Below are 23575 nucleotides of genomic sequence, written 5' to 3'. Positions count from 1 at the left end.
GAGGGGGGATTATGGTGTGGGGTTGTTTTTCAGGAGCTGGGCTTGGCCCCTTAGTTCCAGTGAAAGGAACTCTGAATGCTTCAGCATACCAAGAGATTTTGGACAATTCCATGCTCCCAACTTTGTGGGAACAGTTTGGGGATGGCCCCTTCCTGTTCCAACATGACTGTGCACCAGTGCACAAAGCAAGGTCCATAAAGACATGGATGAGCGAGTTTGGTGTGGAAGAACTTGACCCTCCTGCACAGAGTCCTGACCTCAACCCGATAGAGCACCTTTGGGATGAATTAGAGTGAAGACTGCGAGCCAGGCCTTCTCGTCCAACATCAGTGTCTGACCTCACAAATGTGCTTCTGGAAGAATGGTCAAAAATTCCAATAAACACACTCCTAAACCTTGTGGAAAGCCTTCCCAGAAGAGTTGAAGCTGTTATAGCTGCAAAGGGTGGGTCAACGTCATATTAAACCCTATGGATTAAGAATGGGATGTCACTTAAGTTCATATGCGTCTAAAGGCAGATGAGCGAATACTTTTGGCAATATAGTGTGTATATATATATATATATATATATATATATATATATATATATATATATATATATATATATATATATATACATCTTTTTTTATTTTATAAAACTTGTGTTGTGTTTGCAATTGTTTGATATCCCTTAGAGGATATATTTTTGTGAATATTTTGAATGAAAGATCAAAAGGATAAACAATAAAGACATATTTTTCACAGCCTTCTTTGCTCATATTTACCAAGGGTCCCAATATTTTTGGCCACCACTGTATATATATATATAATGTTTCGTAAGCGGAACTACTCAAAACAACAGTACGACCCCCATGTCTATCCTAACAGCCTCGTTGTTATTCCAGTAAAAAAATAAAAATGGCGCTACTGTGAAGATCCATTACCGTGATTTTCCCTTAAAGGGATAGTTCACCCAAAACTTTTAATTCTCTCATTATTTACTCACCCTCATGCCATCTAGGATGTGTGTGACTTTATTTATTCTGCTGAACACAAACGAAGATTTTTAGATGAATATCTCAGCTCTGTAGATCCATGCAATGCAAGTGAATGGTGATCAGGATTATAAACCATTGGAGTGATGGATTATGTTTATGGTGACTTTATCTGCTTTTTGGAACTTCAAACATCTTATATAATTGATCATACTGTAATAATTTCACCTGTAGTAAGTCCATCTATCCTCTAGGAAGTTACTACAGCCTTTAGAATGTTAAAATATCATTCTGGTGAATTTTAGTGATTTATTTTCTAAAATAATTGATTACTGTAGTACTTATATAATTGATGATACTGTAATAATCTCACCTGTAGTAAGTTCATGTATCCTCTAGGAAGTTACTACAACTTTTAGAATGTTAAAATATCATTCTGGTGAATTTGAGTGATTTTCTTTCTAAAATAATTGAATACTGTACTTATATAATTGATCATACTGTAATAATGTCACCTATAGTAAGTCCATATATCCTCTAGGAAGTTACTACAGCCTTTAGAATGAGAAAATATCATTTTGGTGAATTTTGGTTAATTTATTTCTAAAATAATTGATTACTGTACTTATATAATTGATGATACTGTAATAATCTCACATGTAGTAAGTTCATCTATCCTCTAGGAAGTTACTACAGCCTTTAGAACGTTAAAATATAATTTTGGTGAATTTTAGTGATTTTTATTCTAAAATAATTGATTACTGTACTCACGTAATTGATCATACTGTAATAATCTCACCTGTAGTAAATCCATATATCCTCTGGGAACTTATTAGAACAATCTGAATGTGAAAATGTATTTTACTGGTTTTTTTTTTTTTTTTTTTGCATGTATAACTTGATTGTTGTAATTGAATGAATGAGTGTACATCTCCTATGTTTTAGCGTAGTGGGTGGAGTTTTCAGACGGTCCCTTACATTTGCTAGGCAGTCAAAGCGAATCGGAGTATTTAAGGCATAATTTTGCAGCCACACCAAACGTTGACTGTTCTGAATCCAGTTTGTATGCCCATATAGTATAGTTGTACTCCCTTTAAACCAAGTGTGCCAATGACATCTTTGTAAGATTGTCGACTGAAGAGAGCGCGGGTAAGAGAAACCGAATATCTAACGAATATCGAACGTCAAACTAACTTTACCGCAGTAAACCACCGAGATAAAATGGCTGCTCATTTGATTGCACCAGGGCAGGGTTGCACCAGCTGTGCGTAAGGTCTCATGTAAGTTGGGACGTAAAGTTCACACTAAGGGCATAGTAACTACTAGTTAGTTTGTAACTAAGTCAGTGCTTAATTTGGTTGCACCACCTGTTCTTAAGGTAAGACTTAACTAGTAGGTCATAAACTCAACGTAAAGTAATGCGTAGTTGCATAATATGATGTTTATATGTATTGATCCAATAAACAGCATTCAGATTTGTACACAGAAGTGTTAGAAAGCCGTGAACTTCAATTTGATATTGTTATGGTTTATGTTCAAACCTTGTTTGCTCACGTAACTGTCAGCTGTAATAAATTATATCCCTATTAAAATACGATACGTAATAAAAGTAGATTTGATAAATAGTATATTTTCCCTGTGTAAATAACAATAAATAGGAACAGTATCTAAAATATATAAGGGGTGATAAATAAATACTAAAACAACAGGCTGGAAAATAGACATTTATTCATATTAATATCCTATATATAATGTGCTGAAACTGAAAACTGCACCGTTAGAACGGTTTCATGCCGAAGAGCCGCTTGAAAGTAATTGTTTCCCCTCTGTAAATGTAAAGGAGTGTAAATGTCAACATCATACTGAATGTCGAAAGGACTGAAGCCTGTCATGCAAAACATGAGCTCATTGATGTCATTACATGAATCTGCTTTTTTATTCCATCAGTTACTCCTGGTCGGAGACTTAGTTAAATATTTAGTTTATATGTGGGGTTACGGTCTACCTAAGTTTAATGGTGCAACGCTCAAATGTTTAGTAGTGCCTAAATAGTGACTTGTGCCCATTTACGCCACAACTAGGCTAAGTTGTAACTTACATATAGCAGGTGCAACCAGCCCCAGGTGTGTGAGACAAGTGTGTCGTCTCCAGGTAGCTACTTCAGTGTGTTTTGAGTGTGTAAAGTTTGCATTAGTAGATGTATTTGTTATAGGCTATTGCTTTTATTTAGTTATTGCCCAACAAGTGGCAATAGTGCATAATGGCGTTGAGCATTTTTATTTAATATCAAATGTTAACTCTCCAACTTTGGCATCTCTAACTACACATATCGTAATAATTACATTGGACTCTTGAATAAGATGTTATCTTGCTTTCTAAACTTGTTGGTTAGATCATTCATAATTTTACTAGTCTGCATTTGCACACAGGAGGCATGAGGTCTGTCTTTCCTCGTAGAATTTAAGAACAGATGGCCAGCACTCTTTACTGAGCAAGAGGGAAGTCTTTGTAAAGTAATGTCAGCTGTGATGGTTGTTGTATGTAAATCCAAATTCTGAATTGAAGTCCTTTGGATGTAATTCAGGTTTGTTCATCTGTTAACAATTTTATATTTCATCTGTGTGTAAGTGCTGGTAAAGAAATACTGTGGTATATGATAATATTGTAAAGACTGTAACAAATTTATCAGCAACCAATCTGATTTGTCATTTTAAAATTGTATTAGGTATCTGTGAAATTCAGTACAATTACAACAATCCATTTGGTGTATAAATGTATGGGTCGGCATTTCTCAACCCAGTTCCTCAGAATTTCCAAAAACAAAGGAGGAACAGGGGCACAGAAGAGTGTTCTGTTTGTTTCTCACCAAACCCAATCATATGTCTTCATAACACTCAGATTATGCAGGAGTCACATGAAATTATTTGATGACGCTTTTGAAGCTTCAGAAGAGATGGGCACCACTGACTGTCATTGTATGGACAGAAACCAGCAGGACAAACTGGCCAAAATTAACCTTTTGAGTTCAGAAATAAAATAAACATAAGGGGTTTGAACAACATGAGGTTGAGTAAATAATGACTGAACTTTTCATTTTTGGGTGAACTATCTCTTTAAAGCTTGGTTTATATGCTCTGGAATGTTATTATGCACATGATTCATACTGTTTTCATTTCAGGGCTTGTTTGTAACTTTACCAAATTTCTTAGAAGCATCAGAGTTGTCATTTATGCAGTAGGCACAACTGTGACATCCAGAATTATTTTGTAACTTTCCTATAACAAAGCTTCTGGTTTAGAACCATTTGTTTGTTTTCTTATACTGGTTCTTGGTATTTTGGGGCCCTCACAGATGCTGTTGTAGAATTAATTTCAGCCAATGAATAGATTGACAAACTTGACTCTTGTAGAAATAACACAGTGGGATATTCTGTAAATGCTATTTAAAGAAAGTGTTAGAGGTACAGGAATAAGTCTGAAAATCAAATGCTAACTTGTGTCAGTTCTGCTGAACACTGCTCATCTGTCACATTTCCAGAATGCCACCATCGAAAAGAAAATGTGAATACGTCTAGAGAGCACTTGCTGCTTACCTGAATGAAGACCCCTCAAAACTCGTGAAGGAGTACATGGTAAGTTATTTAAATTAAAATTGTATGTTTCTCTAAAACAAACCCCCCTTTCACCCCTGTTGGTCTGTTGTTAATTTTCTTTTTGTATTTGACCTTTTTTTGGGTGTTTCCCATGATGAAGCCCTAACCTCTATGCGCAAGCCCACCCTTGGAATCTATGTGGTCTCAATCTTATTTTTTTTAAATTTTTTTTCATTAATCTAGTATACTGACAACCCAAAAATTCTAATGATTCAGTGAGTTATGATGGCTTTAAGAGCTGATATACACTTATACAAACTTCCCACAATATACAATAAAGCAGTGTCAATTTTTCATTCTTTATTCCTGAAATTGAGCAAGCAGAGTACAAACAGTGCCTTCAAGTGAGGACATTTGAAAACAGCAAAATACTGAGTCAACAAGAATAAATTAGAATTGGGGGGAAAAAAAGACACTATAACAAAAGATAAACTAATCAATTTGACATGGTAGAGGTTACAAATGGATAAATATGTGATATGTATTATAAATATTACTGGTTTTGATAGTTTTCTAAATATCAATTAAATTAGCCATTGTGTTTATTATAAGGAAGCAAAAAATGATATCTTTGAGAGAGATGGAAAAGTCTTGCATAATAAGTCTCAAAATATATGTTCCACAGAAGAAAGTCATACAGGTTTGGAATGACATGAAGATGAGTAAATGATGACAGAATTTTCTTGTTTGGATGAACTATCCCTTTAAGTAAAAGTACAAAAGTATTAGCATCAAAATATACTTAAAACATCAAGAGTAGAAGTTCATAATGGCACATTTCAGAATATTATATATTACTGGATTATAATTATTGAATTTATGTGTTCATCTTTAAAGTTGTTGCTAGTAATGGTGGGCTCATTTTAATTACTGTATATTACTTCGTAAAATTACAACTCTGCTGAAGATGTATAATTCGCAATGTCACCTGTGTATATACCAGATGTGTCAATAGCCACACATTTAAGTGGGCACATCAGTTTGCCTTCAGGACTTTCTAGCAGAAAGGCTTTCTATCACATGGTTGAAATTGTGAAAGGGTCTATTATCTAAACCTAACCAAACTGTGACTGAAAACTGAAAATAATAATAAAAAATGTAAAACCGAAAATAATAATTCAATGCTAACTTACAGCTACAAATAAGACAGGAGCTCCAGCCTCCTGAATGAAATAAAAGTCTATGACCCATTCAGCTGTCAAGAAATTTACACACTGAGTGTTGTTGCTTTTTTTACAACCTCACCTAAACCCTTTGCTGGAAAGCTCTGACACTAGCTTTGCATTAGGTTGACGTACCTATCAATGACATTGGAGTCACACGTCTATGGCGGCAATGTACCCTCCTCTCACGTAAAAGTACACGACTGACTCCTTCGGTAGGTAATCGTGGCACAAAACAGTCGTCATATTCTTCTTCGAGAATGACTGTTCTGCAGTCATGACAAACGCGCGCATCGCTGGGGGCGTGGTTTAGCGTATTTGACAGCAAATGCCCATTCATTAAAACGAAGGGATATATCCAGTAGATTTGGCTATTCTTTTTTATTATTATTTATTTATTTTTTAAGAAAAAAAAATGTGTTCAGAAAGTTGTTTCGACCAGATTACAGAGGTATAATCTATATTATACCTCTATTTTACACACCACCATACAAAGGTTTTAGAACACTAAGACATTTTTGTTTAAAAAAAAAAAAAATGATGCTTTTCACCACGGATGCATTAAATTGATCAAAAATACTAGCAAAAACATTAGACGTTGCAATTTATTGTTATTGTTTGAAATTTTATTTATAATATCATTCAATGATATTATATTTGAATATTAATTGAATGATATTCTAATTGAATATCATTTAATTAATATCATTCAATGGGGCTTTGATGGCAAAGCCCCATTTTCAGCTCTCATTACTCCGGTCAACTAAGAAAATAATGTGTCACATAATCATTAAGAAATAATTGAATGTGTTAACTTGGTAATAAAGAAACATTTCTTTTTGTTAGAAAGGTTCAAATGGTTGTGCTACACTTGCGAGTCAAATTTCGGTTTTAAAAACAACCAAAAAGAAACATATTTCTCCTCAAATTCATCAATCTATTGTTCTTTTTAGAGATATTCTATGCACTTCTGTTCTAAAAGAATAAAACAAACTTGATCTAACCATGACAGAGAGAAAAGTGGATGACCCAGATGCACAACAACAAGAAGAGAAATACATCAGTCTCTAATTTGAGAAACGGACTTCTCACAGGTCCTTAACTAACAGCTATTAACTGTATAAGCCGAACACTTGCATTGCTGCAAGTAGAGGATCCTTAGATTAACAGAAAGTTTGAAGAATACATAATTTATTTGAAAAGAAATAGACAAATGTGACCTTCACATTTGAAAACACTCTGACCTTCACTTCACACAAACACCAACACCTCTTGCAACCCCCCTCCTGCTACTCAACCTGCACTTAAGATCTGTGAAGATGATGTGAGCCACACCTTTCAAAAACAAAGGATAAGGAAAGCACAGGGCCAATAGATCACTGGAGCAGTGTGAAGTCCCATGCTGCTTCAAACGTTCCACTATCATCCCCATCCCAAAGAAACTAAAAATTACAGGACTTAATGACTACAGACCTGTCACCCTGACATCTGTGGTCATGAAGTCATTTGAGAGACTGGTGTTGGCCCACCTGAAGGACATCACTGGACCCTTTCTAGATCCCCTTCAATTTGCTTATCGAGCAAACAGGTCTGTGGATGATGCAGTCAACATGGGATTGCATCATATCCTGCAACATCTGGACAGACCAGGGACATATGCAAGGATCCTTTTTGTGGACTTCAGTTCGGCTTTCAACACCATCATCCTAGCTATTCTCCGGACTAAATTACACCAACTCTCTGTTCCCACGTCTATCTGTCAGTGGATTACCAGCTTTCTGACAGACAGGCAGAAGCTTGTGAGACAGGGGAAATTCACTTCCAGCACCTGTACAATCAGCACTGGTGCCCCCCAGGGATGTGTGCTCTCCCCACTACTCTTCTCCCTCTACACCAAGCTCCTGAAGTTTGCAGATGACACCACTGTCATCGGCCTCATCCGAGATGACGATGAGTCTGCATTACAGAAGGGAGGTTAAACAGCTGGCTGTCTGGTGCAGTCAAAACAACCTTGAGCTGAACATCCTCAAAATGGTGGAAATGATTGTGGACTTTAGGAGGAACCCCCCAACACTGTCCCCCCTCACCATTCTAAACAGCACTGTGGCAGCAGTGGAGTCATTCAGGTTCCTGGGCACTACCATCTCACAGGACCTGAAGTGGGAGAGCCACATTGACTCCACTGCGAAAAAGGCCAAGCAGAGGTTGTACTTCCTTCGCCAGTTGAGGAAGTTCAACCTGCCACAGGCGCTGCTGATAGTTCTACTCAGCGGTCATTGAGTCTGTCCTCTGCACTTCAATAACTGTGTGGTTTGGTTCAGCTACGAAATCAGACATCAGAAGACTACAAAGGACAGTTTGACTGCTGAGAACTATACACTTCCAGAGTGAGGAAAAAGGCTGGAAAAATCACTCTGGACCCCACTCACCCTGCCCAAGTTTTTGAACTGTTGCCTTCTGGCCGACGCTTCAGAGCTCTGAGCACCAGAACCGTCAGGCACAGGAACAGATTTTTCCCCCTGGCTATCCATCTCATGAACAGTTAAAACTGCCCCTTTGAGCAATAATTAATGTGCAATACACAGCTTAGTCTTTTTATATAATCCAACACATCCTACCTCTTCTGCCATTACATTCCCTTGCACTGTACATAACCGATTTGTATTTAGATTTGCACTACGTATGTGTGTTTATGTATGTATGTATGTATATATATTCATATACACTATATTGCCAAAAGTATTCGCTCACCTGCCTTTAGACGCATATGAACTTAAGTGACATCCCATTCTTAATCCATAGGGTTTAATATGACGTCGGCCCACCCTTTGCAGCTATAACAGCTTCAACTCTTCTGGGAAGGCTTTCCACAAGGTTTATGAGTGTGTTTATGGGAATTTTTGACCATTCTTCCAGAAGCGCATTTGTGAGGTCAGACACTGATGTTGGACGAGAAGGCCTGGCTCGCAGTCTTCGCTCTAATTCATCCCAAAGGTGCTCTATCGGGTTGAGGTCAGGACTCTGTGCAGGCCAGTCGAGTTTTCCACACCAAACTCACTCACCCATGTCTTTATGGACCTTGCTTTGTGCACTGGTGCGCAGTCATGTTGGAACAGGAAGGGGCCATCCCCAAACTGTTCCCACAAAGTTGGGAGCATGGAATTGTCCAAAATCTCTTGGTATGCTGAAGCATTCAGAGTTCCTTTCACTGGAACTAAGGGGCCAAGCCCAGCTCCTGAAAAACAACCCCACACCATAATCCCCCCTCCACCAAACTTCACAGCTGGCACAATGCAGTCAGACAAGTACCGTTCTCCTGGCAACCGTCAAACCCAGACTCGTCCATCAGATTGCCAGATGGAGAAGCGTGATTCGTCACTCCAGAGAACACGTCTCCACTGCTTTAGAGTCCAGTGGCGGTGTGCTTTACACCACTGCATCCGACGCTTTGCATTGCACTTGGTGATGTATGGCTTGGATGCAGCTGCTCGGCCATGAAAACCCATTCCATGAAGCTCTCTACGCACTGTTCTTGAGCTAATCTGAAGGCCACATGAACTTTGGAGGTCTGTAGCGATTGACTCTGCGACCTGTGCGCACTATGCGCCTCAGCATCCGCTGACCCCGCTCTGTCATTTTACGTGGCCTACCACTTCGTGGCTGAGTTGCTGTCATTCCCAGTCGCTTCCACTTTGTTATAATACCACTGACAGTTGACTGTGGAATATTTAGTAGCGAGGAAATTTCACGACTGGACTTGTTGCACAGGTGGCATCCTATCACAGTACCATGCTGGAATTCACTGAGCTCCTGAGAGCGGCCCATTCTTTCACAAATGTTTGTAGAAGCAGTCTGCATGCCTAGGTGCTTCATTTTATACACCTGTGGCCATGGAAGTGATTGGAACACCTGAATTCAATTCTTTGGATGGGTGAGCGAATACTTTTGGCAATATAGTGTATGTGTATGTGTGTGTGTGTATATATATATATATATACACACACACAATTGTGCTCAAAAGTTTGCACCTTGGAGAATTGGTAATATATGTACCATTTTTAAAGAAAACATGAGTGAGCAGGCAAAACCCATTTCTTTTATTTCTTATGGGATTCATATTCAACTGTAGGTTATAACAGAATGGCACAATCATAAACAAAACATGGCAACAAAGAAAAAAATGAAATGACCCCTGTTCAAAAGTCTGCATACACTTAGTTCTTAATACCGTGTATTGCCCCCTTTAGCATCAATGACAGCATGCAGTCTTTTGTAATAGTTGTCTATGAGGCCCCAAATTCTTGCAGGTGGTATAGCTGCCCATTCGACTTGGCAAAATCCCTCCAGGTCATGGAAAGTCTTTGGTCGTCTTGCATGAACCACACGTTTGAGATCTCCCCAGAGTGGCTCGATGATATTAAGGTCAGGAGACTGTGATGGCCACTCCAGAACCTTCACCTTTTTCTGCTGTAACCACTGGAGGGTCAACTTGGCCTTGTGCTTAGGGTCATTGTCGTGCTGGAAAGTCCAAGAGTGTCCCATACGCAGCTTTCGTGCAGAAGAATGCAAATTGTCTGCCAGTATTTTCTGATAACATGCTGCATTCTTCTTGCCATCAATTTTCATAAGATTCCCCGTGCCTTTAGAGCTCACACACCCCCAAAACATCAGTGAGACACCACCATGCTTCACAGTGGGGATGGTATTCTCTTCACCTTGTTGATGCCTCTCCAAACACAGAGCTTATGGTTGTGACCATAAAGCTCTATTTTGGTCTCGTCACTCCAAATTACAGTGTGCCAGAAGCTGTGAGGCGTGTCAAGGTGTTGTCGGGCATATTGTAACCAGCTTTTTTGTGGCATTGGCGCAGTAAAGGCTTCTTTCTGGCAATTCGACCATGCAGCTAATTTTTGTTCAAATATCGTCGTATTGTGCTCCTTGAAAAAAACCACACCATATTTTTCCAGAGCGGCCTGTATTTCTCCTGAGGTTACCTGTGGGTTTTCTTTGTATCCCGAACAATTCATCTGGCAGTTGTGGCTGAAATCTTTCATGGTCTACCTGACCTTGGCTTGGTATCAAGAGATCCCCGAATTTTCCACTTCTTAATAAGTGATTGAACAGTACTGACTGGCATTTTCAAGGCTTTGGATATCTTTTTATATCCTTTTCTATCTTTATAGTTCCATTACCTTGTTACACAGGTCTTTTGACAGTTATTTTCTGCTTCCCATGGCTCAGTATCTAGCCTGCTCAGTGCATCCATGTGAGAGCTAACAAACTCATTGACTATTTATACACAGACACTAATTGCAATTTAAAAAGCCACAGGTGTGGGAAATTAACTTTTAATTGTCATTTAAACCTGTGTGTGTCACCTTGTGTCTGTAACCAGGCCAAACATTCAAGGGTATGTAAACTTTTAATCAGGGCCATTTGGGTGATTTCTGTTATCATTATGATTTAAAAAGGAGCCAAACAACTATGTGATAATAAATGGCTTCATATGATCACTATCCTTAAATAAAAGAAAGGTTTTTTGCATGATCAGTCATATTTTCAAAATCAATGCCAAAATTTCACAATTTCTGCCAATGCAAACTTTTGAGCACAACTGTATGTGTACATGTATGTGTATGTATGTGTATATATATACAGGTGCATCTCAATAAATTAGAATGTCGTGGAAAAGTTCATTTATTTCAGTAATTCAACTCAAATTGTGAAACTCGTGTATTAAATAAATTCAATGCACACAGACTGAAGTAGTTTAAGTCTTTGGTTCTTTTAATTGTGATGATTTTGGCTCACATTTAACAAAAACCCACCAATTCACTATCTCAAAAAATTAGAATATGGTGACATGCCAATCAGCAAATCAACTCAAAACACCTGCAAAGGTTTCCTGAGCCTTCAAAATGGTCTCTCAGTTTGGTTCACTAGGCTACACAATCATGGGGAAGACTGCTGATCTGACAGTTGTCCAGAAGACAATCATTGACACCCTTCACAAGGAGGGTAAGGCACAAACATTCATTGCCAAAGAAGCTGGCTGTTCACAGAGTGCTGTATCCAAGCATATTAACAGAAAGTTTAGTGGAAGGAAAAAGTGTGGAAGAAAAAGATGCACAACCAACCGAGAGAACCGCAGCCTTATGATTGTCAAGCAAAATCGATTCAAGAATTTGGATGAACTTCACAAGGAATGGACTGAGGCTGGGGTCAAGGCATCAAGAGCCACCACACACAGACATGTCAAGAAATTTGGCTACAGTTGTCGTATTCCTCTTGTTAAGCCACTCCTGAACCACAGACAACGTCAGAGGCGTCTTACCTGGGCTAAGGAGAAGAAGAACTGGACTGTTGCTCAGTGTTCCAAAGTCCTCTTTTCAGATGAGAGCAAGTTTTGTATTTCATTTGGAAACCAAGGTCCTAGAGTCTGGAGGAAGGGTGGAGAAGCTCATAGCCCAAGTTGCTTGAAGTCCAGTGTTAAGTTTCCACAGTCTGTGATGATTTGGGGTGCAATGTCATCTGCTGGTGTTGGTCCATTGTGTTTTTTGAAAACCAAAGTCACTGCACCCGTTTACCAAGAAATTTTGGAGCACTTCATGCTTCCTTCTGCTGACCAGCTTTTTAAAGATGCTGATTTCATTTTCCAGCAGGATTTGGCACCTGCCCACACTGCCAAAAGCACCAAAAGTTGGTTAAATGACCATGGTGTTGGTGTGCTTGACTGGCCAGCAAATTCACCAGACCTGAACCCCATAGAGAATCTATGGGGTATTGTCAAGAGGAAAATGAGAAACAAGAGACCAAAAAATGCAGATGAGCTGAAGGCCACTGTCAAAGAAACCTGGGCTTCCATACCACTTCAGCAGTGCCACAAACTGATCACCTCCATGCCACGCCGAATTGAGGCAGTAATTAAAGCAAAAGGAGCCCCTACCAAGTATTGAGTACATATACAGTAAATGAACATACTTTCCAGAAGGCCAACAATTCACTAAAAATGTTTTTTTTTTATTGGTCTTATGATGTATTCTAATTTTTTGAGATAGTGAATTGGTGGGTTTTTGTTAAATGTGAGCCAAAATCATCACAATTAAAAGAACCAAAGACTTAAACTACTTCAGTCTGTGTGCACTGAATTTATTTAATACATGAGTTTCACAATTTGAGTTGAATTACTGAAATAAATGAACTTTTCCACGACATTCTAATTTATTGAGATGCACCTGTATGTCTATTGTGTATTCTATATATACTTTTTTCTTTTCAATATTTATCTATTTTGTATTCAATTTTAATTATTTTTTTAAAAGTCTTGTTGCTGTTTTTGTATTGTTGTGTACTGGAAGTTCCTGTCACCAAGACAAATTCCTTGTATGTGTAAGCATACTTGGCAATAAAGCTCATTCTGATTCTATACGTACGTTACCACTTAGCCTAGTTGTGGCGTAAATGGGCATAAGTCACAATTAACGCTCTATTAAATATTTGAGTGTTGCACCATTACATGTATGTAGGACGTAACTCTACGTATAAACTAAATATTTAAGGCAGCCTCCGACCAGTATTAACTGATGGAATGAAAAAGCAGACTCATTTAATGACATCAATGAGCTCATGTTTTGGTTGACAGGCATCAGTCATTTCGACATATATGATGGTGTTGGCATTTACACTCGTTTACATTTACGAGAGAGAAAAAAAACTTACTTTTAAGCGGCTCTTCAGTATGAAACCGATCTAACGGTGCCGTTTTTAGGGTGCGTTGCCCGGTGTCAAGTTTCAACACATTCAATATGTGTGTATATATATTTTATATATATATATATATATATATAGGATATTAAAATTAATAAATGTCTATTTTCCCAGCCTGTTGTATTAGTATGTATCACCCTTCATTTATTTTAGATATAGTTCCTATATATTATTATTTACACAGGGCAAATATACTATTAAATCTACTTTTATTACATATCCTATTTTAATGTCTGGAAAACCAGACTTTTAAATATTACATTTTATAAATGCAACGACTGGAATTCGGTTGAAAGGAGTACCAAACTGTGAATCCTGAACAAAACAGTTTGGTGAATACATGTTTACACATTAGCTTCCACATAGCAGACAAACAATGAAAGTAGCTACGTGATTAGCTAGTTAGCTATAAGCTCGTCACGGAGAGTAAAAGATGGACTTTATTTACTGTCCAGCACTGTGTCTCACCAACTAGGTAACAGCGAAGCGTGAAATCAACACTCACCACACAATCCACCACCGCACCGTTGTCTGCTGAGCTGCAAAAAGATGCTCTGATGTTTACCTTTCAATCTGCTATATTACTGACTGCACTGACAAACTATAGCTGGCTAACATAACAAACAGATGTGATAAACATGAGGGACATGGTTGTCAGGGACAGGGTTAACGTTATATTAGTTATATAAAATGATGGGGTCATTTTTTATTATCTTTCCAGTATGTATTTCACAAAATAGTTCGCAATTTAAGGAGAAGAGATCGCTGAAATCCACACCATTTAACTCCGCCCTGTCTGCAGAACCACCATCAGCTCAGAGTCAGCTCTGTAAACAATGGAGTCGGAGCGCGCTCTGCTGGACAAACTACGCACTATAAACTCACTGATACCATTTCAGTCTAGCATTTGATAGATCAACGATATAAGAAATTGTTGGGCAAAACTTAGGCAAATACTTTTGAGACCGCAAGATGCTTTTTAAAAAGCAAATTAAGATAATACTTCAAAAGAACCACTCAAATAAGGTTTAAACATTTTCTGCTCATTTCAATCACATTTGCCATTTCAAAACATCTATAAACAAATTAATCTCCATTGTGATTGGATCAGTCAATGTGAGCCCACTTTTAAAAATTTTCATAACAAATTTATTTCCATCACTTAAGAAAAACACTGTTTTGTGGGGGTCTATTTTACCCCAAATACTATCCTTCCACTTACTGGACAGTTATTAAAAAACTTTTGATTTAATCACTTAAACAGTATTGAAAATGATAAGTAAGTATTTTGTTTTAAAATAAATGTAATTAAATTCAGGGATTCTCATTAGCTACATACATTTGCTACATTTATTAAATATGAGATCAAATTACCTCAAAATTAAACTTTAGACATTGCACGCAATTATCTCATGGGTTAGGAATATTTAGTAGTGTGCTAAGTAAAGGACTGTGGTAGTTTTTATTGCTGTTTTGTATTTTGGTAGAAAATCAAATCAAATGTGCCTTTTACCCCAAGGGGCCATGTTGTAAAAAAAAAAAAAAAAAAAAAAGGTTGGAGGTTGTTCAGTTTATTTCATTAAAATGAATTTAATTGTTTAATTTAATTAAAATGAACTAAAGCAACACAATTCTAGAACATTTAGTCAGAATTTGATTTAATTGTGTTCTATCCAATTACATTTGTACAAATTTAAGTTTACTTATAGTAATCCATTTGAGTTGGGACTATATAAATGCTTTGTTTGAGACTGGATGGGGTGAACAAATGTTGAAATTAAGTGTTATTTTATGCATTTTTGAGCAAAATAAGAATAGGAGATTTGTTAATGTTTAATGTTCTGTTATTTTGGTATTTAAAAAGAGTGTCTGTTAGGCTGGAGTTTTGTGGTAAAGATTAGCACTTGTGCTTAGGTTAAGGATTGACTTTCACATTCAAGTGATGTGTAATTTGAGTGCTGCTTAGCTCCATAAGCAGTTGCTATCAAATTGACTGCAACAGTTTCACTGTCATTACGCCTGACATATCCTAATGATTAATAAAATAAATTAAGTTGGACCAACATAAGAAAATTAATTAAATTAAACATCATTAAAATGAGTTTGACAAATAAAGTTAAAACTACTCTAGTATATTGATTTGACCTAGTTTAACTAAATTATGTTGGCTCAATTAAAATGACTTAATCTGAATGAGCGAAATTAAACTGCTTGTAAAAACCTTCTCAAATTCAATTAAGGGTTTTTTGAGTGTACCTTAATATAAGCGAATACACAGCAGATGCTCTGAATCATCATAGTTATTTATTTACTGATTTAGATGTGAAATATGATGTTAATCACCACACACATGTAAGTATAGTTTGTCCTGATATTATTAAACAAGTAGACAAACTTTCATCCCATTGATGTTATTATCAAATCTTTAGAAATATTTGTCCAATTGCATGCAAATTAGTACCTACAAACTTTCTCAGTGTCTTTTTAATTGTGCATAAAGTGTTTTAAGTTGTCTGTGATGTTTGAAAAATAAAATAAAATATTGTTTTTCTTATTGTACAGTTATTCATATTGTTATAGAGGTGGTACAACCCATGTATCCTGTACTCTCAGTAACTCAGTACTCTACTGACATCTGCTGATATACAGCCTCATTCATTAGCAAGGATTGTCTCCTCACTCAACTACCAAGTTTCCCCAGCTGGTGGCAACCTTAACACAGATGCTAATGTTTGGAATAGCATACTACCATACCACTCTTTCTGATGTATCACAATAACTAGCCACCCAATGAATTTATAGATAAGATATGGCAGACTTAGGACAATGACATATTTGAATGACATGTTGAAACTCTTCTTACCCTCAAACATCATTTTAATCACAGGAGACTTGCATTAGCTTCTCAGTCATTAGAGATGTCATTCGTAGGTGTCGCGCAACGCATCATCTCACCTGCTCATTTCTTTGTCATTGCTCTTCAAATAATAACTCTTGCTCAATACATCCCCCCTCTACATTTCAGGGGTTTCATCATGTTTTACAATGGCTCCAATTGTGATTATGTGGTAGGATAAAGTTAGCAAAGTTCACTTAAAAAGTGGTGTGTGTGTGTGTGGGCAGGTTTGGGTGGTTTATGAGGAAAGTTACAAACTGGTATTTACAAGCGTGTTATGCTATAAATGTAATTCAAATCACTTTAAAAAATACTAAACAATGTGCAGAAAGTTTTTGTAAGGGTTAGGTTTAGGGGTAGGATTAGGGGACAGATTCTATAGTTCGTACAGTATAAAAATCATTGTCTATGGAGAGTCCTCATAAGTATAGCCGCACCAACATGTGTGTGTGTGTGTGTGCGTGTGTGTGCGTGTGCTTGTGTATGTGTGTGTCATTATACAAATGGACATATACTGGATATAAAGAACAGGAGCACAAAACACTAAACTTTCCACAAACTACATAAAAAAACTGTATAAAAAAAGCTTTTCTCTGACATTTTAATGAGTGTTCAAAATGAAAAGTTTAATACATACCCGGGGAACCACAACTATGTGTTTAACCTCAAATATTTTACACTTTACAAAGATTTTAGGTCGAATATTATCCTCAGTCGCCATTCACTTGATGGTGACTGAGATATTCTGAAACATTCTCCTTTTGTGTTCCACGGAAGAAAGTCATCCAGGTTTGGAACATCTTGAGGGTGAGTAAATGTTGACAGAATTTTCACTTTTGGATGAACTAACCCTTTAAGGAATTCGATTTTATAATAGTTTGAAAATACAGGTGCATCTCAATAAATTAGAATGTCGTGGAAAAGTTAATTTATTTCAGTAATTCAACTCAAATTGTGAAACTTGTGTATTAAATAAATTCAATGCACACAGACTGAAGTAGTTTAAGTCTTTGGTTCTTTTAATTGTGATGATTTTGGCTCACATTTAACAAAAACCCACCAATTCACTATCTCAGAAAATTAGAATACATCATAAGACCAATAAAAAAAATTTTTTTAGTGAATTGTTGGCCTTCTGGAAAGTATGTTCATTTACTGTATATGTACTCAATACTTGGTAGGGGCTCCTTTTGTCTTGGTAAACGGGTGCAGTGACTTTAGTTTTCAAAAAACACAATGGACCAACACCAGCAGATGACATTGCACCCCAAATCATCACAGACTGTGGAAACTTAACACTGGACTTCAAGCAACTTGGGCTATGAGCTTCTCCACCCTTCCTCCAGACTCTAGGACCTTGGTTTCCAAATGAAATACAAAACTTGCTCTCATCTGAAAAGAGGACTTTGGACCACTGGGCAACAGTCCAGTTCTTCTTCTCCTTAGCCCAGGTAAGATGCCTCTGACGTTGTCTGTGGTTCAGGAGTGGCTTAACAAGAGGAATACGACAACTGTAGCCAAATTCCTTGACATGTCTGTGTGTGGTGGCTCTTGATGCCTTGACCCCAGCCTCAGTCCATTCCTTGTGAAGTTCACCCAAATTCTTGAATCGATTTAGCTTGACAATCCTCATAAGGCTGCGGTTCTCTCGGTTGGTTGTGCATCTTTTTCTTCCACACTTTTTCCTTCCACTCAACTTTCTGTTAACATGCTTGGATACAGCACTCTGTGAACAGCCAGCTTCTTTGGCAATGAATGTTTGTGGCTTACCCTCCTTGTGAAGGGTGTCAATGATTGTCTTCTGGACAACTGTCAGATCAGCAGTCTTCCCCATGATTGTGTAGCCTAGTGAACCAAACTGAGAGACCATTTTGAAGGCTCAGGAAACCTTTGCAGGTGTTTTGAGTTGATTAGCCGATTGGCATGTCACCATATTCTAATTTTTTGAGATAGTGAATTGGTGGGTTTTTGTTAAATGTGGGCCAAAATCATCACAATTAAAAGAACCAAAGACTTAAACTACTTCAGTCTGTGTGCATTGAATTTATTTAATACACGAGTTTCACAATTTGAGTTGAATTACTGAAATAAATGAACTTTTCCATGACATTCTAATTTATTGAGATGCACCTGTAATACCAGAAATGCGGAATAATTACTGTTGTTTTATTCAACTAAGAGTGAGCACTGAGGGACACTACTTTGAACATCAACCACATCTGGGCTCATTTACATATACAGTAAATGGCGTAGTGGTGGTGGCGTAGTGGGCTAAAGCACATAACTGGTAATCAGATTAATTACAAATTAGTTACTGTAATCAAATTACTTTAAGTAAAAATGTAGTGTAACGAATTATTTTTAAGTGCATTACTTGCGCTATAAAGTAATATGTATAACCTCGTGCGACCCCAGACCTATGTCTCCGCAGTAATGCGCTCAACAAGCCACGTGATAAGATGCGCGGATTGACGGTCTCAGATGCTGAAGCACAACAATAAAAAAAAAAAAAAAAAAAACTACAACAACAATGGTATTTGTAACAAGACCATAGTAAGCAAGCACATGGAAGCATGCATCTTCTTCACTACCATGGTTAGATGTAACATGATTTCTATAAAACAAACTATGGCATTTTTTAAATTATAAACAGTAGACCTACTTTAAACACATGTAAAAACAATAAATACAAAATATAAATATTTATTAGTTGCAACAAAAATTTATTATATTCCCTCACTCCCCTAATGTAGCCTCTGACAAATTTAATAAAACTGAAGTAATGATATGATGATATGTATTATGAATCTGTTTCTGCCTAAAGTACAGTTAGTGTTATTATAGCAAATTCAAGGGTGGTCATGTAGAATTCTGTGCCGAATTCAAATGGTTTCCACTTCTCGCGCCTTGCTTTATGATTCTCATAAAGCTGCGCGTTTAAGAGCTTGAGACTGGTCTGCGAGTAAAAACTCACCTTCTTTGCGCTCGTGCTGCTCTGTCCGTAGAGCCGTATCCATCTACAGGGCCACACAGGTGCATTAGCCGAGGTTGTGCCTCTGCCTGTGTATTTGACGCTGCTAAACCAGATACTTCAGATGCGTCGCTGAACTTCAAAATCAGATGAACCACGGCACAAATGCATATCAATCCGTGTAATTCAGAACCAACTGATATACTCCAAGTCTAGATAAACGTTTTAATGCAAAGAGGAACTTGACAATAGATTTGATTATTATGAGTGATAAATGCCCCCCATTTGTAATCTAACCCCCCCCCCCCCACCACTAATTTACTTTTAGCGCCCCCTAGCATCCTTTTAACGCCCCTGTTGAGAACCCCTGCTCTAGACTGTCATTTAAAGGATTAACTTCTACTGTAAGTCACGTGACACAACAGCATGCCGTAGATTTCCTTGAAGCACTGCTATGGAGGCAGTGCCAACAAAAATGCCTTTAAGATATCTCTTTTTTCATTGAAACCTATTTGGTTGTAAAGAGTACAGTCTCTTGATTCGTTTGGTATGCCGCTTTAAAAATCTGTTCATTTTTCACGCATCAGCACTCTGATAAACATGATGTCCACATACAAGGATTTTGGGATATTATTCCCTCAAAAGTAGAAAAAACATGTTAGTTATTTTGAATAACTTTCAACATTAACAAAACTGTGGGTCATTTCACTTCATTTTAATATACATTTTGTTATATTTTATTATCACTGTTCAATACAATTCTATTCATTAACATTAGTTAATGCATTCCTATACATTTAGAATGCATTTTCACATTGAGAATAAATGGGTTCATCCAAAAGCTGAAAAATGTTGCTTTACATCAGAGGCTTTATATGGAGTCGGGATGAAAATAAGGTGCATTTCAAACTGTTCTGAGACCAGTGAAGACAGACAGCACACTGGAGGTTAAGTCATTCATTAAATAGGGAGCAAGGGAGCATCCATATGCAGCTAAGTGCATTCACTCCTAAAATCTGACCAAAAGTTCAGTTTCAGGCTGCAGATGATGTTTGGACCACTCAACATATTTGGCAGACATTGGACAATGGTAATCAGTACATAGATTCAGAATTTTTAAATGCAACATTTTATTTTAACATGGTTGGCAGTGATTGGATGAAGCTAGACATTACTTTGAATAAGAATTATTTATTCAGCTTTACAGAAATTATCACATATGTGGACATTCATTTTTAGGAAAACTGTTTATAATTTGTTTTGCTTGTTTATTAGGTGCTACTAGTTAAAAAACAAAACAGGAAATGGAAAATGCACACAGCAGTCACGTAGGGGTCTCAGGAGGATAATACATTTAAAATATGAATTAAGATGTACCTCTGTTAGTGTTTCTGTGACAGCTGAAAGGTGTGCAGCAATAAATGAGGAAATATACACCTTTTGAATGAGCAGAAAACCAAAAACTTTTCTAGGAAAAGAATTTAGAATGAAACTTAAAAGTAACTTAATTAGTAATGTGATTACTTTTTAGATGAAGTAATCAGTAAAGTAATCTGATTACATTTTTTAGAGAATTCATTTGTAGTGGATTACTAATTTTAAGTAACTTACCCAACACTGCTTCTCTCTTAAAACTATAGTGTTTTAACACTGTGCCAACCAACCCCACAACAAACGCACAACATAACTTTAAACATTAATTAACAAAAGTCAGTAACCATTTGGTGACATTGAATGTGTTTGTTTTTTCACCTAAGAACTTAAGCTTTCATTTTAATGTTTGAGATATTCAACAAAGTATAAAAAGTATGCCAACTATATGTATTAAAAGTACACCCTACACTGCTGTACGTACTACAATATATCTGAAAAAGTGAAATATTTACTCTTTAAGTTCATTAAAAATTAAGAAAACATCAATTTTATCTCCATTAAGAGAATATTAAACCCAAATATTAAAAATTATGTTATCCTCATGCTTTTCTAAGCCTATAGATTTTTATTTCTTTTGTGGAACACAAAAGGAGAATGTTTGGCAGAATGTTAGCCTCAGTCACCATTGACTTTCATTGAATCTATTTCAGATATTCTATAAAATCTTTATTTTCTCCAGGCCATTCCTTAGCAAATCTTCAGTTGATTAATTACCATCCAACGACCAAGTGTGATTTCCAACCATATGGTTTCCAACAACTGCTCCATCCACCATGAACTTTGTTACTGATGCTCCATCCACAAACCACACAGACTGTCCTGAGATTCAGGTCCCCAAGGAGGTTTTTCTGGCCATTGCCGTCACCAGTCTGAGCGAGAACCTCTTGGTGGTAGTGGCTGTCATCAAAAACAAAAACCTTCACTCTCCCATGTACTGCTTCATCTGCAACTTGGCAGTGTTCAACACCATCTGCGGCCTCTCCAAAGGCTGGGGGAACATCATGCTGTTGTTTACAGATGCCGGACACCTGGACTCCCATGGCATTTCTGTGCGGAAAATAGATGACATCATGGACTCTCTACTCTGCATGTGCTTCCTGGGCTCCATTTTCAGTATCGTTGCCATAGCCGTGGATCGATACATTACCATATTCCATGATTTACGGTACCAAACACTCATGACCATGCGTCGTGTGGTGGTTATTTTGCTCAGCATCTGGTTGTTGTGTGGTACCACTGGAGCGCTCATTATTGGGTTCTTCCAAGCATCCACTGTAATGATCTTCTTCATTGTCCTCCTCTTCACAGCTCTAATTTTCATCCTCTTGCTCTATGTGCATACATTCCTGTTAGCATGCCACCATGCCAACAGGATTGCATCTATGCCAGGTGCCACAATGCAGAATAGGACAAGTGGCCTGAGAGGGGTGCTGACACTCACCATGTTAATCGGGGTGTTTATGGCCTGCTGGGCTCCTTTCTGCCTTCACCTACTGATTATTATGATTTGTCCACAGAACCCTTACTGTGAGTGCTATCGCTCCCTCTTTCATCTGCATTTAGTGCTACTGGTGAGTCATGCAGTTATTGATCCAGCCATCTATGCCTTCTGTAGTGCAGAGCTGCGAAACACTTTCAAAAAAATTTTTTGTGTTCGGGTTCAAGGATCTGTAAAGTGTGTGTCTGAGTGAGAAGTGTGGTATCTAAACCGTTAGTCCTTCAGATTACTAAGGAATAAAGTACTAGAAATTTTTTTTATGTGTAGGTTTAAATTTCCCATGAACTGGCTTGACCAGAGCAATTTCCTTACTTGCAATGCTCCATGTATGAGAGAGGAGAGAGAGACCTGTCAAACGCATGCATCACCCCCTTTTTTTTTTAATTAAATGTACACTAGTGGCCAAAAGTTTGGAATAATGTACAGATTTTGCTCTTATGGAAAGAAATTGGTAGTTTTATTCACCAAAGTGGCATTCAGCTGATTACAATATGTATAGTCAGGACATTAATAATGTGAAAAATTACTATTAGAATTTTCTTTTTTTTTTTTTTTTCCCCAGAACTTCTTAAACTACTTCAAAGTGTTCTCATCAACAAATCCTCCATGTGCAGCAATGACAGCTTTACAGATCCTTGGCATTCTAGCTGTCAGTTGGTCCAGATACTCAGGTGACATTTCACCCCACGCTTCCTGTAGCACTTGCCATAGATGTGGCTGTCTTGTCGGGCACTTCTCACTCACCTTACAGTCTAGCTGATCCCACAAAAGCTCAATGGGGTTAAGATCCATAACACTCTTTTCCAATTATCTGATGTCCAATGTCTGTGTTTCTTTGCCCACTCTAACCTTTTCTTTTGGATTTTCTGTTTCAAAAGTGGCTTTTTCTTTGCAATTCTTCCCATAAGGCCTGCACCCCTGAGTCTTCTCTTTACTGTTGTACATGAAACTGGTGTTGAGCGGGTAGAATTCAATGACGCTGTCAGCTGAGGACATGTGAGGTGTCTGTTTCTCAAACTAGAGGCTCTGATGTACTTATCCTCTTGTTTAGTTGTACGTCTGGCCTTCCACATCTCTTTCTGTCCTTGTTAGAGCCAGTTGTCCTTTGTCTTTGAAGACTGTAGTGTACACCTTTGTATGAAATCTTCAGTTTTTTGGCAATGTCAAACATTGTATAGCCTTCATTCCTCAAAACAATGATTGACTGACGAGTTTCTAGA

General features: G+C 37.4%; 1 pseudogene; it reads left to right on the top strand.

Annotated features, from left to right (window-relative positions):
• The first annotated feature begins 1975 nt into the window (after positions 1–1975).
• LOC127454520 (adrenocorticotropic hormone receptor-like) lies at positions 1976–22748 on the top strand (annotated as a pseudogene).
• The last annotated feature ends 827 nt before the right edge of the window (positions 22749–23575 follow it).

This window comes from Myxocyprinus asiaticus, chromosome 16 (assembly GCF_019703515.2).
Source record: "Myxocyprinus asiaticus isolate MX2 ecotype Aquarium Trade chromosome 16, UBuf_Myxa_2, whole genome shotgun sequence".
NCBI lineage: Eukaryota > Metazoa > Chordata > Actinopteri > Cypriniformes > Catostomidae > Myxocyprinus > Myxocyprinus asiaticus.
Note: the sequence above shows the minus strand (reverse complement) of the source record. Positions and strands in the feature narration are given on the sequence as shown.